The sequence below is a fragment of the Pleurodeles waltl genome, chromosome 3_1, assembly GCF_031143425.1.
Source record: "Pleurodeles waltl isolate 20211129_DDA chromosome 3_1, aPleWal1.hap1.20221129, whole genome shotgun sequence".
Lineage (NCBI taxonomy): Eukaryota > Metazoa > Chordata > Amphibia > Caudata > Salamandridae > Pleurodeles > Pleurodeles waltl.
The window spans coordinates 1571951686-1571970846 of record NC_090440.1 but is presented as its reverse complement, the minus strand read 5'-3'; positions in this window follow the sequence as shown (position 1 = coordinate 1571970846).

Here is a 19161-nt window from a genome sequence, read left to right as displayed (position 1 = left end):
CTGTTAACATACAGGATCCTATGAGGAATCCTGGGGGTGCCAAGGTCCACCAAGTAGGTGACCTCACCCTTTTTCTCCAGAATTGGATAGGGCCCAGTCCATTTGGCCCGAAGTGCCCTGGGAGCCATGGGCTCCAAAACCCACACCAGCTGTCCTGGGTGATACTCAGTCATGGTAGCCTTCTGATCATGCCAGAGCTTCATGAGCTCCTGGCTGGCCTCCAGGTTTCTGCTTGCCTTCTTCATGTACTCAGCCATGCATGACCGCAGGCCCAGCACATAATCTAGCACATTCTCCTTGGACTCTCTGAGAGGCTTTTCCCAAGACTCTCTCACCAAGCACAATGGGCCTCTTACAGGGTACCCAAACAGTAACTCAAAGGGACTGAGTCCAACCCCCTTCTGTGGCACCTCTCTGTAGGCAAACAACAGGCATGGGAGGAGAACATCCCATCTCCTCCTGAGTTTGTCAGACAAACCCATGATCATGCCCTTCAGGGTCTTATTAAATCTTTCCACCAGACCATTGGTCTGTGGATGATAGGGGGTGGTGAACTTATAAGTAACACCACACTCATCCCACATTGCTTTCAGATAGGCTGACAGAAAGTTTGTGCCCCTATCTGAGACCACCTCCTTTGGGAACCCCACTCTGGTGAACACACCAAGTAGGGCCCTAGCCACTGTGGGAGCAGTGACTGTCCGGAGGGGTATTGCCTCAGGGTACCTGGTGGCATGGTCCACAACCACCAAAATGTACCTGTTACCTGAGGCAGTTGGTGGGTCTAGGGGACCAACAATGTCAATCCCCACCCGCTCAAAGGGAGTCTCAACCACTGGCAGTGGTATCAAGGGAGCCTTTGGCTTGCCCCCTGTCTTGCCACTGGCTTGGCAGGTGACATATGAGCTGCAAAACTCCTTGACTTTTTCTGACATTTGGGGACAATAAAAATGGTTGACCAGTGTGTTCCAGGTCTTGGTCTGTCCCAAATGTCCAGCTAAGGGGATATCATGGCTTAAGGTAAGGAGGAATTCTCTATACTTCTGGGGGACCACTACTCTCCTGGTGGCCCCTGGTTTGAGGGCCCTTGCCTCAGTGTAGGGAACTCCATCCTCCCAGTAAACCTTGTGGGTCCCACTGGTATCCCCTTGTTCTTGCCTGGCAGCAGTCTGCCTCAGGCCCTCAAGAGTGGGACACACTCTTTGTCCCTGGAACAACTCTTCTCTGGTGGGCCCACCTGCCCCTTGCAGTTCTGCCAAGTCAGGCAGAGCTTGCAGGAGAAGTGTCCCTCCCTCAGAGGTCAGATCCTCCCCCTCAGGGTTGGATTCCTCCTGACCCTCTATACTTGTAGGGGGGAAGTGCCCTTTCTCTTCTTCTTGGAGGCTTGGCCCATTGTTCCAGGGTCCAAGTGTCCAGCACTTCCCTGTTGTGCGGCCTGTGACCTGGTCACAGCACACACCCATTCAGGGAGGTCCAGCATCTGTGCATGGACTCTTCTCTCCACCTCTGACCATTCAGATGCTTCAAGATCATTTCCCAGCAGACACTCTACCGGGAGGGCAGAAGCTACAGCTACCTTCTTAGGGCCAGTCACACCTCCCCATTCCAGACTCACCATGGCCATGGGATGGAGTTTGGTTCTGCTATCTGCATAAGTCACTTGGTGGAAGACACCAGGTACGACCTGTTCTGGAGAAACCAGCTTCTCTGTGACCATTGTCACACTGGCTCCTGTATCTCTCAGAGGTTCCACCTCAGTCCCATTGACTTTAGGCCTCTGCCTATACCTCTCCATGCTGGGAGGTAAGGTGGCCATAGTTGCAATGTCCACCCCACCCACGGATACTAAGGTGACCTCTGTGTACCCTGATCCCAGCCCTGGGCCAACTTCCACCCCCAACCCTACACTTGCAATCCCCTGGGATTGCCCACCAGTGGGGGGCTTCTTGGAGCAGATAGCATCTCCTCTTTTGTTTCCAGATTGATGACACTCAAAACACTTGCCGGCCTTAGCAAGCTCCTGAAACTTTCCTGCTTTAGCAGGATCGTAATTCTTTCCCTGATACCCTTTCCCCTTAGAAGTGGAATGACTCGGGGCTCCCCCACCCTGAGAAGTTTTGGGGGACTCTTGTGAGGACTCTTTGGGCTTTTTATCATCTTTCCCTTGGTTCTTCCCCTGAGAAGAACCATGTCCTCCCTTTTTCTGATCACCCCCTGGGGGTTTCTGGTTAACCCTAGTTCTTAACCAGTCATCTGCTGCCTCCCCCAGCTCTCTGGGGTTGGTCAACTTAGAGTCAACTAGATACTGGCGGAGCTTCTCTTGGACACAATTGGTTAGAAGGTGCTCCCTCATAATCAAATTGTACAGCCCCTCAAAGGTACTTACCTTGTTGCCCTGTATCCAGCCCTCTAGTGCTTTTACTGAAATGTCCACAAAGTCCACCCAGGACTGGGTGCTTGTCTTTTGGGTGTCCCTAAACTTGAGCCTATACTGCTCTGGGTTCAGACCAAACTTTTTAGTGAAGCATCTCTTCATATTGGGGTATGAGTCTGCCTCCTCCCCACTCAAGGTTAGGAGCCTATCCCTCCCAGAGTTGGGAACCAACTCCCAAAGAAGTGAACCCCAGTACTGAGGCTTGACTCTCCTCATCTGGAGAGCCCTCTCAAAGGCCCCCATCCACCTATATCATCCCACTCTACATAGGTAGGGACCACCCCCTTGGGTAATCTGGGGCAAAAACCCCCACCCATGGACACCTCAGCTTCTTTGTCGCTGCCACCATCTCTTGTATCTTCCCTTGCCCACTTTTTCTCTTCTAGGGCCAGCTTCTGTGCTTCCAAAGCTATGAATGCTAGCTGGGCCTCCAGCTCTCTTTCCCTGAGGGACAGGTTCTCTCCTCCTGAAGGGACCCCCTTCCCCCAACTAGCTTTTGGTCTGCCCCTAGTGACTGTATGTAATGAAGACCGGTCTTCCTCATCCTCACTTAGGCTCAGATGCCCTCCATCCCTTGAGTGGTTGGAGCTAGCATCCTCCCCTACTTCTCCCTCCTCTGGAACTTCTTCTGAGTCTACCTCTTGGGCCTCAGCCCATGCTGTCAAGGATTTGATCAGGACATGCTTCCTGAGGTCAGTGGTTGCAGGCAACCCTCTTTCAGTACATAACCCCCTAAGCTGGACTACTGTCAGTGTGGGTAGGCTAGCCAGATCAAGCTCCATGGTTCCCTGGTTTTGAGTCAACAAAATCTTTTTGCAAAAATTGGAAACAAGAATTTTGAAAAATCACAAAAATTAAATAATTGAAATTAATCCAAATTAAAAATTAAAAACAATTTTTGCACTAGGACAATTTAAAGGATTTTTAATTTGTTTTACTTAAAACTGTAACGTGATACTGAACACAAGTACAGGATCCCACCACTGCTCACCAAAAATGTTGGAAAATGGGTTATTGGTAAGGGCAGGTAGGTACCTACACTTAGCAATAGGCCACCAACCTTCAATAAGGTCCAGTTAGGTCTCAGTAAATTAATCCCAGCTCAACCCTTCGTAGCTTGGCAACGAGCGTCAAAGCTTAACTTAGGATACAGAGTGTAAAGCATTCAAGTATCACAAAACAGTAATTAAATAAAACACAGGTAACAGTTTAAAAATCCAAAACCAATTTATAAAAATAGATTATATTTTTATCTTTATAATGACACCAAAACGAATAAAATCGGATAAGGGGAACCGGAGATATGAATTTTGAAAGAATTATAATTTTTTTCGCGCCTAGAAACAAAAAGCGCCAATCGGGTCATCTGGTTGCACCTCGACCGGGGCACAGTCACAGTTTAAGGCCGACCGCGATGGAGCCCTGCTCGGCTACAGGCCGCGGGAGGCCTCGGTTAAAAGTTTACTTCACACTTAGTCTCTTTTTCGAAGATTTCTTCAGCGGGACAAACCTGCCAGTCCAATCCGACCTCCTGGAGCCCTTCTCCGGATACGCGATGCAGGAATCCTCGGTGGGATTTTTACCTTCGGACTTAGTCTCTTTTTCGTGGTGAAAATCCTTCGACCGGGGTAAACCTGGATCTTGATCCGACGTCCCTTGAGCCCTCCTCGGACACGCTGGCTGGAAGGTCCAGGCACATTTTTACCTTCAGACTTAGGGGGTCATTACAACCCTGGCGGTCGGTGTTAAAGCAGCAGCAATACCGCAAACAGGCTGGCGGTAAAAAAAATGCAATTCCGACCCTGGCGGAAACCGCCAACATGGACCGCCACGTCAACACACTGCCCGCCACGGCGGAAGAAACAAACAGTGCGGCGGTCACCGCCAACAGACAGGCGGGAGACAATGTACCACCCACCCTATCACAACCCACCAATCCGCCACCTTTTCCGGGGCGATAGCCCCGCCGATAAAAACACGGCGGAAACAGCCATTTCAAACGGAAAACGCTCACCTCCATACACCCCACGAGGAATCTGGACAGCATGGAACCCGAACTCCACATCCTCCAAGCGATTGTCTTCCTGCTCCTCTACCAGGAGCATGAACGCCGGCGCAGAAGACAACGGTGAGTACTGCACCTACGACACAGGGGAGGGTGGAGGCAAAATATTACGGGGACACACATATGCGACACACCCACCCTTACCCTCACCCACTACAACACACACATCAATGCATAGCAAGACATCACAGTTACGGCGGTGCCCAGCACAGCGGTGCTTGATATGAAGGGCCCAGTTCAGCGGTGCTTGAGACGGCGGTGCCCAGCGCAGCGGTGCTTGAGACGGGGGTGCCCAGTTTAGCGGTGCTTGAGATGGCGGTGCCCAGTTCAGCGGTGCTTGACATGAAGGGCCCAGTTCAGCGGTGCTTGAGACGGCGGTGCCCAGCGCAGCGGTGCTTGAGATGAAGGGCCCAGTTCAGCAGTGCTTGAGATGGCGGTGCCCAGTTCAGCTGTTCTTGAGACGGCGGTGCCCAGCGCAGCAGTGCTTGAGATGAAGGGCCCAGTTCAGCGGAGCTTGAGACGGCGGTGCCCAGCGCAGCGGTGCTTGAGATGAAGCGCCCAGTTCAGCGGTGCTTGAGACGGCGGTGCCCAGTTCAGCGGTGCTTGAGATGAAGGGCCCAGTTCAGCGGTGCTTGAGACGGCGGTGTCCAGCGCAGCGGTGCTTGAGATGAAGGGCCCAGTTCAGCGGTGCTTGAGACGGCGGTGCCCAGCGCAGCGGTGCTTGAGATGAAGGGCCCAGTTCAGCGGTGCTTGAGATGGCGGTGCCCAGTTCAGTGGTGCTTGAGACGGCGGTGCCCAGTTCAGCGGTGCTTGAGATGAAGGGCCCTGTTCAGCGGTGCTTGAGACGGCGGTGCCCAGTTCAGCGGTGCTTGAGACGGCGGTGCCCAGTTCAGCGGTGCTTGAGATGAAGGGCCCAGTTCAGCGGTGCTTGAGACGGCGGTGCCCAGTTCAGCGGTGCTTGAGACAGCGGTGCCCAGTTCAGTGGTGCTTGAGATGAAGGGCCCAGTTCAGTGGTGCTTGAGACGGCGGTGCCCAGCGCAGCGGTGCTTGAGACGGCAGTGCCCAGTTCAGGGGTGCTTCTGATGACTGCCCAGTTCAGCGGATCCGCCCATGGTGTGGAGGTCATTCGCCACCTGACCTGTGGCTGGCTGCGCCTTCCTGCCCACCTGGGATGGGCCTGGTGGGGCCCTCCTGGGCTGCAGTACCGGGCCTGTTGGTGTCCTCCTGCCCACCTGGGATGGGGCATGCGGGGCCCTCCTGCACAGCTGGGCTGCTGGCGGTCTTGTCGGGCGTGCTGCCCTTCCCAGCCTTCCCTGTTCGCCTGTGGCCCTTCCCCACCTTTGGCGGTGTGCCAGCTGGCACCACACTCCCTGCCGGAGCCATGGTACGGATTTTGGTCCCAGGTGTTGCAGGCCTCTCGCGCCGGTCACTCACAATCTTCGCATGTTTTTGCGGGGGTGGACTGGCCGTGCCTTGGCTCCCTACTGAACTGGCTGAACTTGAGGGTGGGGGACTCCACAGTCCATGGCAGACTGTCTTCACAGGGCCCGCTTTTGTGGTGGCTGAGGTACTGACTGGAGTCCTATTAGATGGACGGGGTGGGGGAGTTGTTGGAAAGAGGTCAAGTTTTGATAGGAAAATAAGTTTAGAAAGAGAGGGACGGGTAGGTGTAGTAGGTATGGGAGTGGAGGAAGAGGTTGTGGTTGTAGGAGTTTGAAGTCTGCTGTCTTTGGGTGCAGGTTCTTGGGCTGGAGGCTGTCGTGAGGTGGATGGCTGTTGGGTGGGTGGCTGCCTGCGTTTGTGTAGCTTGGAAGAGGGGTTGACAGACACACTAGGAGAGGACACAGGGGACGTGTGAATGGTAGTGGGGGTGGTGAGTGCACGTGTGAGGGGGGTTCTGGTGTGTGTGCTGGTGATGGACGTAGTGGCTGAAGATGTTGTGCATGCAGGTGTGAGTGGAGACGTGACAGGGAGGGAGACGAGGAGGAGGGGGACACAGTGGAGGCAGTGGGTGTTGGTATGTCTGCATATGGATGTTGCTTGTTTGAATGCTTGTGTGATGTGTGGTGCTTATGTCTGTCTGAGCTTCCCTTGGGTGTTGAGGTGTGTGCAGGCTGGTCTGATGGTGTGTCTGGGATAGGCAGAGGTACAGGGGATTGGGTATGGGTGGAGGAAGTTGGAGGGGGGAGGCTAGAGACAGGGACAATTGCTGCCATCAGTGCTGAGGCCAGAGTGTTGAATGATCGCTGATGGGCAGCCTGACCAGAATGAATGCCCTCCAGGTATGCATTACTCTGGTGCTCCTCCCTTTCTACACCCTGGATGGCATTCAAAAGGGTAGACTGCCCAACAATGAGCGTCCTCAGGAGGTCAATGACCTCCTCACTGAAGGCAGCAGGGGTGACTGGGGCAGGGCCTGAGGTGCCTGGGGCGAAGGAGATGCCCACCTTCCTGGGTGAGCGGGCACGGGGCAAACGCTGAGGGGCTGCTGGGAGGGCGGTGCTGGTGCGCTGGGTGGCGGCTGTACCTGTTGGTGCGGGGGGCACGGATGTTGCCGCCCCCACAAGGGAGCTCCCTTCAGAGGACGAGTCGCTGTCACTGACAACCGCACGAATCCCCGCTGTGGAGCTCCCCTCGCCCTCCGTCTCACTGGTGAATTCCGATTCTGTTGCATGGCCCGCCATGGCCATGTGAGATGCAGCTCCCTCGTGCTCCGATGCCACTTCTCCTCCGCCTGATGATGCTAATGCACAAATGAACAGGAAGACAACAAAAAAGGGGGCTGGGGAAAAATAAAGAAATGTTGAGTGCATGCATTGGCGACACCGTTGGCGGACAGGGCAGACACAGAAGCCCCCTGCACTACGCCGCGCACTTGGGGTCGATTACGCAATCCGTGGGACATGGCCTACAAGCCTATGGGCGACCTCTGCTCACATACATGACACAGGGCAATGAATAGCTGTACTTGGCACCCTACAGAGGTGGGGGGCGGGGGCACAGGGCCATGCCTTACGGAGGGGCCTAGCCTACAGATATCGCCCTGGCCTAGGGATACCCACAGACCTCCTCCCCCACCCAGACCCCTCCACTGCGCGCAAAGTCACCAGGATTTGAGTGTACTCACCCCCTTGTGTCTACTGTGATGTCCTCACTCGCCCATCCAAATCGGGGTAGGCCACCGCCAGGATCCGGGACATCAGGGGGGTCAAAGTACGACGGGCACCCCTCCCACGTTGGGAGGCCATCCCAAGCTGAGCTTCCGCCGTCTTCCTGCTCCAGCGTCGGATGTCCTCCCATCTCTTCCAGCAGTGGGTGCCCAGTCTCTGGTGGACCCCCAGGGTCCGGACGTCCTTGGCGATGGCACGCCAAATATCGATTTTCTGGTGGGCGCTGACCTATGTGACATGTACAGGGAGAGAAGAATAATCATCACCTTCTGCATGCTCGATGTGAGTGGCCCCCCTATCCCCACCCTTGCCATGTGGCACATACTCTCATCTGTCGTTTGATGCATGTCTCAATCGCTCCCCTTCCCACCATCATTCATCCACCCCACTCAAAACAGGCATTGCCCTCTAAGCATGGTCCCAGTGTACTTACCTGTTGGTCTGGAGGACCGTAGAGTAGCGCATACTGGGGGAGGACCCCATCCACGAGTTTCTCCAAATCCTGAGCAGTGAAGGCAGGGGCCCTTTCCCCAGTCGCATGAGCCATTGTCTCTTCCAGACCGTGGTCACAGCAGCACTTGCAGTGTAGGTCCTCTCCTGTTGAAGATCAGGTATCGAGTGATTAAGCAGATAGAAAATGGCGGTCACGCCCGCGGCGGTGCGTACCGCGACCGCCGGCGCACATCGTCATTGGCTCCTGAGACCCATAGGGTTCAATGTTAACCAATGCCGCTTTGCGCCGTGGTCTTCGACCGCATACCGCCACGGTGTGCCACGCCAGCGCATTGACCTCACATCCCATTGTCGCACTTCACAGGTCAGGCAGCCGCCATTTCAAGGGCCCACATGCCTTATTTTCTACTGCGTCACACATACCTAGGCCTTGCATCGACACTCATACAAGCCATTCAATGCATTGGGAATCGTGTTATGTGCAAGCTGTGGTTACGTACCTGTGGGTAGATTGACTCGCTGTTGTCCTTCATAGGCACCGTCCGCTGGGACATGCGAGGAGATGGAGAAATCTTCCTGTGTACAGACCGCTGGTGGACCTGTCGACAATGGAGGAAAGACATGTCATACTGACATACAGACTTGACCGAGACACTATACAGGAACTGTGTGCCCAGCTGGAGCAGGACCTGATGTCACCAATCCGCCAACCCACAGGGATCCCCCCTCTAGTGCAGGTGCTGTCAGTACTCCATTTCCTAGCAAGTGGGTCATTTCAAACAACAGTGGCCATATCATCAGGGATGTCCCAGCCCATGTTTTCCAAGGTGTTGTCCAGAGTGTTGTCTGCCCTGCTCAAACACATGCGGAGCTACATCGTCTACCCTGAGGTGGGGGATTTGGCTACAGTGAAGGCTGATTTCTATGCCTTTGGACATATACCCAACATCATTGGTGCCATTGATGGGACACATGTTGCTTTGGTCCCCCCCAGCAGGAGTGAACAGGTGTACAGGAACAGGAAGAGTTATCATTCCATGAATGTCCAGATGGTGTGTTTGGCTGACCAGTACATCTCCCATGTTAATGCCAAGTTCCCTGGGTCAGTGCATGACGCGTACATCATGCGGAATAGCAGCATCCCTTACGTGATGGGTCAACTCCAGAGGCACCGTGTGTGGCTATTAGGAGACTCTGGTTACCCCAACCTGTCATGGCAACTTACCCCAGTGAGGAATCCCAGGACAAGGGCAGAGGAACGGTACAATGAGGCCCATGGGCGAACTAGGAGGGTGATCGAGCAGACCTTCGGCCTCCTGAAGGCCAGGTTTAGGTGCTTCCATATGACTGGTGGATCCCTAATGTACTCACCAAAGAAGGTGTGCCAGATCATCGTGGCCTGCTGTATGCTTCACAACCTGGCTTTGCGACGCCAGGTGCCTTTTCTGCAGGAGGATGGTCAAGATGGTGGTGTTGTAGCAGCTGTGGAGCCTGTGGAGAGTGAAGAGGAGGAAGGCGAAGAGGACGACATAGAGAACAGGAACACAGTAATACAGCAGTATTTTCAATGACACACAGGTAAGAATCCACAACAGCATTTTACATATACTTAACCCCTACTACCTCTCTACTGTCTGACCTTTTCCCCCAGTGTATGGTAACTGAGTTGTGACTTTCCCTTCCGATTTCAGAGTTGTGGGCCCCACTGCGTGACATCTGCTTTAATTCCCCATGGACTACAGCTGTGTGACATTGGTATGTTGACATCACAATGTGAATATGCCATTTGGCACGGTAATGTCTAATACATTTGTACAAAATCTCAGCCAGACTCCAGATTGTTTTATGCAATAAGTGTGTTTATTACAGTGCTCAAAATTGGTGGGTGGTTGCAAATCGTTGAGGTGTGATGGTGGAGGATTGTCCATGGCAGAGTCCAGACTATCAGTATCACAGGTGCATTGTCCAGATGCCTGTGGAAAGTGGAGCAGAGGCAGTGTAAGGTTGGACAGGGTGTCAATGTGGGACAGTGGGATGACAATCAGGGAGGTATCCTTTCCTGGCTGGGGTCTTGGCATCTTACTCTGTCTTCTTCCTGGATCTCAGGGCCCGCTTGCGGGGTGGTTCTCCTTCTGCAGGGGGTGGGGTTCTGGTGGCCTGTTGGTCTTGTGTCGGGTCCTCCTGTCCACTTGCGCCGGCGGAGGTGGTAGGCAGTTCTTGGTCCATGCTAGTGTCAGGGGCCCTTTGTGGTGCAACAGTGTCCCGCAATGTGGTGACTACCTGATTCAGAGCCACTACGATGGTGCCCATGGCGTAACTGATGTTTCTTAGTTCTTCCCTGAACCCCATATATTGTTGCTCCTGCAGAAGCTGGATCTCCTGAAACCTGGCCAGGACCGTGGCCATCGTCTCCTGGGAGTGGTGGTATGCTCCCATGATGTTGGAAAGGGCCTTGTGGAGAGTGGGTTCCCTGGTCCTGTCCCCCCCCTGTCGCACAGCAGCCCTCCCAGTTCACCTGTTTCCCTGGGCCTCTGTCCCCTGGACCGTGTGCCCACTACCACTGCCCCCAGGGCCCTGTTGTTGTTGGGGTGGTGGGTTAACCTGGGTGCCCTGTAGTGGTGGACACACCGCTGATTGACGTGTCCTTGGGACAGAGATATGGGCCCGCTGTGTGGGTGCTGTGCTGGTGTTCCCAGAGGGGGGAAGCTCTGCTGTGGCCTGTGGCTGTGTGAGGGGAACCGACTGTCCAGAGGTCCCCGATAGGCCGGGCTGGTCATCTAGATCCAGGGAGACAGAGCTGCTGTCATCACTGTGGGCCTCTTCTGGGGTGGAGTGCACATTTGTGGACCCTCCTGCTCGGTGACGTGGCGTTCGGGTCCTGTAGGGGTATAAAAGTATGGTTATTGCTTCTGTGTGTGCCATAGCGTGCAATGGGTGGGTGCCCGTGTACCCCTGTGCTTGCATTCCTGTGTGGGGGCTTTTGTGATGGTGGTTTGGCCGGGGGGGATGGATATGTGCAGTGGGCATGCTTAGGTGATGGGTGTCCATGCTTTGTGGTCGCATGCAGGGTTTGGTGTTGGGATGGGTGGGTTGTGAGGGTGAGACATTTGCAAGGAGTAGGTGTGATGGGGGTGGGGGTTAGGGTGGGGGTATGAGTTGGCATGCTGGTGGGGTGGGGGGGATGAAGTAGTTAAGATTTGACTTACCAGAGTCCATTCCTCCGCCTACTCCTGCGAGGCCCTCAGGATGCAGGATCGCCAAGACCTGCTCCTCCCATGTTGTAAATTCTGGGGGAGGAGGTGGGGGTCCGCCGCCAGTCCGCTGCACCGCGATTTTGTGCCTGGATACCATGGAACGCACCTTCCCCCGTAGGTCGTTCCACCGCTTCCTGATGTCGTCCCTATTTCTTGCGTGCTGTCCCACAGCGTTGACCCTGTCCACTATTCTGCTCCATAGCTCCATCTTCCTGGCAATGGTGGTGTGCTGCACCTGTGTCCCGAAGAGTTGTGGCTCTACCCGTACAATTTCCTCCCCCATGACCCTGAGTTCAGCCTCAGAAAACCTGGGGTGTCATTGCGGTGCCATGGGGTGGTTTGGGTGATGTGTGGGGTGGATTGTGTGGTGCTAAGTGTGGTGATGTGTATTGGTGTGTAGTTTGAAGTGCGTGGTAATATTGCTGGGTGACAGTGAATTGTGCGTCAGGGTGCTTGGGTCTCTTATCTCTGTGCGTGTTCACGAATCTCTAGGAGTGGGGGTTTGTGGGTGATGTGGGTGTGTGTTTTATAATGTGTTGGGTGTGTGGGAGTGTTGTTTGTATGTGTATCAGGTGTGTGTATTTCGAATTGTCCAATGTGGCTGTGTTTTGTATATGTGTGTGTATTTTGAGCGCGGCGGTGTGTACCGCCAATGGAATACCCGTTTGAAAGACCGCCGCGTGGATTCGTGTGTCGTGATAGTGTGGGCGTATTTCTGTTGGCGTGATGTTGGAGGTCTGGTCATCGCCAGTTTCTCGCTGGCCTTTGGTGTGGCCGACTTTTGTGGATGTCTGTATTTTGGCGGTTTGCCTGTTGTGGGTCAGAATGACCGTGGCGGTTTATCGCGGCGGTGTTATGGCGGTCTTCTGTACGCCGGTAAGCGCCTTTTACCGCTGACGTTGGAATGACCCCCTTAGTCTCTTTTTTGGACATTTTCTTTACCGGGACGAACCAGCAAATCAGGCTGGGTCGCGGTTGAGGCAAGCCGGCTAGAGTTGCCGCGGCGAGTCGGTCCCTCTATGGAGCTTTTTTACAAAAGTTCTCCAAACTTCTGGGGCTTCTCCAAGATGTCCTTTTAAGGTTCTTTTGAGGTCCACAGCTCAGCCCAAGGGTCCAGAAGTTCTGAGATGGTCCTTGGGGGTGCGGACTACAACTCCCAGAATGCACCTGGCGCAAACTCCTTTTTGTCCACTGGGCAGTGGTCAGCTGGTTGATTTCTTCAGGAGTTGGTGCAGGGGACTCTGGATAGCAATTTTTCACCTGTAGCAAACAGGGAGTCCCTCCTTGAACCAGTTGAAGCCAGGCAAAGTCCTTCTTGTGGTGAAGCCCAAGTGTGCAGCTGGTGCAGTCCTTCTGAGTGCAGGTTCCAGGTGCAGGCCAGGGGTCCAGCAGGGCAGTCCTTCTTCTCCTTTGGTTCTTCCTTGTTGGAATCTGATGGGGATCTGAGGTGTGGGTGCAGGTCTGCCAGTTTTATCCTTGCTCCTGGGTGAAAAGCAGGGAGGTCCTGGTTCTCCAATCAGGTGCAAGGTCCTTCCCCCTACGATGACCACTTCCTGGGAAGTGTGGCAAAAATCAATCCTAGGAGGCAACATTCTCCAAAAATCCATCATGGCTGAATCTGATTTTTGGAGTTTACATCTGGCTGAGCCCACCCACTGGTGTGGCTAAAAGTCATAAACACACCCCTCTCCTGCCCTCTCCTAATCTAATCAAGGGGGCACCTAGTTGTCTGGGGTTGCAGGATGTGGGCGTGTTGCTGGTTACTCCAAATGTCCTTCTCTGCCTTTGAAGACCAGTTTGGCAGCCCTCCCCCTTCCTGCCTCACCATCTGCTGAGGAGAGATTCCCTCCCACAGGCACATTCCTTTGTGTGAAGCCAGGCCACTTCACACCTCATCAAGGCAGCCTGGCTAGGCTGCTTGAGGCTGGCCAATCAGAGCACAGCAGCAAAAACAATGCAGGACTGAAATTGGCAACATTTCAGGTAAAGTTTAAAACTCTTTACCTGAACAATTTATATTAAATCCCACAACTGGAAGTTGTGGGATTTAATACAACAATTAATTTGATACCAAACTCTTGGTATGCATCATTTAAGGAGACTTTAAAAATTAAAATAAAGTCTCCCCATTCTAGCCTATGAAGGCCATTTACTACAATGAGGGAAAAACGAATTTGGCTGTTTTTACCTCACCAGGGCTTATAAAACATTTTTTTTAAAGTCCCTGCTTATAGTTACATGGGACCCAGCCCTAGGGGCAAATAGGGCACACCTTAGGGGTGACTCATATGTACAAATAAGGTAGTTTAAGACTTTGGACCTACTTTTAATTCCAAAGTCGAATTTGCATATAACTTTAATTTAAAAGCAGCCAGCAAGGCAGGCCTGCCTTTAAAATGACACTGGGCACCTCAGCAGTGCACCTATGGGTGCACTACCTATGCTGTGGTCCTTAAACCTACATGCCCTACCATATACTAGGGACTTATAGGTAGGTTAATTTAGCCAATTATAATTAGTCTAATTTGCATATCCATTTTACACAGAGCACTGGCTCTGGGACTGGTAAGCAGTACCAAGGGCACAGCCAAGAGTCAGTAACCACCAGTACCTGTCCAAAAAGTGTAGGGGTGACCAGGGCAAAAAGGAGGCCTTTCCTACACTAACACACCCAGGTATACACTGACAGATAAACTGACACATCCAGGCAGATAATTATATATACACTAACCACGCACATACTGATGCACATTCTGATACACCCAGGCAGACACTCATGCATACAGTAACACTCTAAGACAGACATTGATGCATACATGGACACACTCAGGTGCACACTCATACATACACTGAGACACCCTGGTAAACACTCATGCATATGCTGACTCACCCAGGCAAACATTGATGCATATGTAACACACCCAGGTACACATTTTCACACCCAGACACACAGTGATGCATGCACTGACACACACAGGCAGACACTGATGCACACACTGATACACTCAGGCAGACACTGATGCATACATTGACACACCCAGACACATACTCATGCATACACTGACACACAGAGGTACATGTTCATGCATGCACTGACACACTGAAGCACATACCGATGTTTATGTTGACACACTAAGACACATTCATACACTAACATACTCATGCACACACTCATGTATACATTTACACACCCAGGCACACGCTCATCCATACACTATCACACTCAGGCACACAGTGATGCATACACTAACACACCCAGAAGGACACTGATACATACACTGACAAATCAAGGCACATACTGATTCATACACTAACACAGTAACACAGCCAGGCACAAACTGATACATAATCAGACACATACAGGCACTCGCCCCTGCATATACTGAGACACCTAGACACACACAATCATGTATACACTAAAACACCCAGGCACACTGCTGTATACACTGACACACTCAGTCAGATTATCATGCATACACTAACAGAACCAGGCATACACTGATGCACATTCTGATACACCCAGGCAGAAACTCATGCATACAGCAACACACTAAGGCAGACACTCAGGCATACATGGTCTCACTCAGGTGCACTCATACCTACACTGAGACACCCAGACAGGCACTGATACATATGCTGACACACGCAGGCAAACACTGATGCATATGCTAAAACACCAAGGTACACACTGGTTATTGTGACCAATAGACGCAAATGGGTGTCAGGAATGTTTTGTGAATTCCTCAGGGGTTTTCAAGATTAGCCAGCCAGCCTGACCCTCGCTTTGTCCCGGGTATAGTTTCTACATACAGTGTGGGTAAACTGTGCCAACAATAGTTGCAGACTAACACCTTAGCAGCAATCAAAGAACATCTTAATACTTTATCTGAAGATATGGACTTGCAGGATTTCTTGTGAGGTCCCAGAAAGCCTCTCTCTAAAAGATTCATCTATGGCATATACAATGAGATCTGGAAGCTTTCTCAAATGGAAGCTGCTGCGGGTTTAAGGCAGATAGATAAGAAAAATTTGGAAAAAGCTTTAGCTGTTGTCGATAATGGCATGAACACTCTGTCCAACAGAATATACTCCCTTAATAACATAGGCCCTCATTCTGACCCTGGCGGTCGGCGGAGAGACGGCGGTCGGACCGCGAACAGACCGGCGGTATTAAAAATGGCATTCTGACCGCGGCGGTCCCCGCCGCGACCGACCGCCACTTCTCCACTCCGACCGCCGCGCGGTCATGACCGCGGGGCTGGAGTTTGCGCACTCCGGCCCGGCGGTCGTCCCAAGACCGCCAAGGGTATTATGACCCTGCCTACCGCCGCGGTTTCTTGCGGGCGGGAACCGCCGTGCGAACCATGGCGGTAAGCACTATCGGGGCCAGGGAATTCCTTCCCTGGCACTGATAGGGGTCTCCCCCACCCCCCACTACCCACCCGAGTCCTCCCCCCACACCCTCCACCCCCCTGCCACCCCCCAGAGGTGGTACGAACCCCCTCCCCACCCCCACCCCGACATGCACATACATGCACCCCGACATGCACACACCCCCAACATGCACATATACACACCCCCTACACACACATACACAACGGGGACACATACCCGCACACATACATGCCGACATGCACACCCGCCGAACTAAACACATTGCCCATAGGCACAGCAGCACTCCCCGCCCGCATGCACGCACTCACACACCCCCTCTACACACTCACACGCACACCCCCATGCACGCACACATCACACAACACCCCACCACCCCCTCCCCTCACGGACGATCAACTTACCTTGTGCGTTGGTCCTCCGGGAGGCGACGGGAGCCATAGGGACGTGACCGCCAACAGAAGACCGCCAACAGAAGACCGCCACACAGAAATGTGGGTCGTAATTCTGTGGGCGGTGTTCTGCTGGCGTGGCGGTGGAGGTTGACCAGTCTCCACTTTCCCGCCGACCGCCAGTGTGGCTGCTGGCGGTATTCCGGCGGAACGCTCCCAGCGGTCGGAATACGCGCAGCGGCATACCGCCGCGGTCGGCGGTCTTTACCGCGGCAGTAACTCGGCGGTCTTGCGAAAAGACCGCCAAGGTCAGAATGAGGGCCATAGTGTCATCTGCGATAGACATCATTCAGAATGACGTCCTTTTTACACCATAGAGAAAGTCAACTGTGTTCCATCATGTAGTTAGATTGGACACTACAGATTCTGAAAAATGGCCGCCTTCCATGGAAATACATTAAAGGTAGTTACCTGTTTGCTGCTTTTAATTTATCCAGGGAACAACAGACAATGGCTAAAAGGGAAGCGAGTTTCACCATGCTTCATATAGAAAAGTTTTAAAAAGTTGCCTTTAATGGTTGCAGAAAGTCCATCAAAAGTATGGCTCGTACATGGCATTATAAATTCTCCCCATTTACACCTTTCATTTTTTGAAATGCTTGAAGCATCTTGCTGTGGGCAGAAATGAGCGGCTAGGTGATAGCTATATTTAAGAAAAGTGGGAGTTACCCTCTGAACAGCGAAACAGAGGTCTCTCTCAGCAGAAGCGAATGTGAGACTGCTGTTAGTCATTCAATGATTTGCAAACAGGTGTCCCTTCATGGCCTTTGCAATGTGGGGGTCGCAAACTTGGCCTGTTTTCTGAAAGGTCCCTTTGAGTCGTCCAGCATTTCATATACTTTTGAATGGAACTTATGTGGTCCTGAACGAACAAAGTTGTTGCGGTATGAGACCAGGAATTGCCTCCACAATTTCAGTCTCTAATATTATAACTTGTTTTAGACATGCTTTATTCCCTTTACACAAGAGATAAGAGTAGCAGAAATGTGTCCTCACATTGATATTACTAATGTATATTATGACAAGCTGAGCAGACTAAAGATGCTACTGTTCGAGAAACAAGTTGCGTTGACACCGGCTAGAGAGACATATGCTCTCCAGATAGCAAGATCATCAGCCGAGATACAATTCCTATTAAATTCCAACTTCCCCAAGCATTTTGGAGAGGTTGTATCCAGAATATTCAATGCTTCGAGCACTCCAGGGATTGTGCACTTCTTTAAGGCTGTCGGGTCTAGATTAGTGTCCATTTTACAGACTGTCTTCGGAGTCATCCCTTCAGCCATCCATTCATTCTTTTCAAGTGTGTTTGGCTGCCTTCCTGTGACTTTGGCATTGATAGGAAGGATACTGCTGCTGTTGTTCCTGATACGCAGTGGTTGTGCCTTCACAGCTATGCAGAATGATGGAGCTACTACCACCAGCGTAGCTGTGCCGTGATTGCATGGTGCAGTTCTTTGGTGCTCCGTTGCTGGAAGAATTGGAGCATGATTGGTCACTTTCATTCCGACCAGTCCTATGGTGTGTGCAACCACTCTTTTATTGCACCTGGTGCCTCTTCAACATCTGCCTTTGGTGTGTCTCGCTGTCCCGCCAGTGCCTCCTGTGGACGAAGAACTACTTATGTTTCCAATGAGGGTTCATTCACTTTTGTGCCCCATGAGACTAAGGCTGATTCGCGAGGCCACTTACGAGCTGCTCTTGGTGGACTATCTAGCTCCTTTAGGCACTTTGAATGGTTCTGCCCTCCCGGGCGATCCTGCACCTGAGGCTGCTGCACACTACTGCTCTGTGGATCCTTTTGCCAATCCTATCATCAAACTAACAATGTGGTATCTTTCCTTGATGCCCTTCTTTTTGATGGCTTCAAAGATATTCTTCAAGATCATGACTACTGTTAAAATAAATTTGACCATTGGCTTATTCTAAAGTTTAAAAGTTTTACCAACATTTCCTATAACTTTGTCCTGCTGTGCCTGTCATGGTTGACATTGTCTCTTTATATGATTTAGCTATTTATAACTAGTTTTTAATTGGATTTTAGTAAAATTTTAGTTTGATTTTAACTTTGTTTAGTCACCTTCTCTGGGATCATCATTATGGCATCATACTTGTTCTGGCAATGGGGAGGGTGTAGTGGATCCTATTTGGTTTTATTGGGAATCCAGAGATAGCCTAGCGTTCTGGTTTGCAGGCATGTGCCCCTGTCACCTAGTGACTTTTAACCTTCTTAGCCTGCTCTGTTTTAGCACATTTATTTAATTATTTCTTTCAAGATGGCTTCTATCTTTATAGTTACAAAGATGTTTTAATTTCACTTTATCAGTGCCACTCAGTGAAGGTGTCACTATCAGCATCAAAGAAATGTGATATATGTAGGTATTCGCATCATGTATTTACCCACTTAAGAGTATCAGTAACATAATGTGCCTTTTCAGGGAATTGTTTATATAATTGCCGCCCCAAGCATGCTTTCTTATCTATTGTTTGGGAACATACCTATGTCAAGGATCCTACAAGATCTGTATAAATACATCTCATGCAGACAGGGTTATCAGAGAAATTCCTACCAGTTGCCATTAACACTATTATGGGGGTCATTCTGACCTTGGCGGTAAAAGGGCCATACCGCCGGTCAGAACTCCGCCATACTACCGCCGCGGCCGCGGTAAACCGCCACGGTCATTCTGACCACCAACTGTGAATCCGCCAAAAACCCGACATCCAAGGAAGGCCGCCTCATCAGCGGGCCGCGGAAAACTGGAGATGACCAAACCTCCACCGCCACGCCAACACAAACACGCCCATGCCATTCTGACCCACCAATCCACGCGGCGGTCTTTCAACCGCGGTATTCCATTGGCGGTACACACCGCCGCGCTCAAAATACACACACATATACAAAACACTGCCACATTGGGCAATTTGAAATACACACACC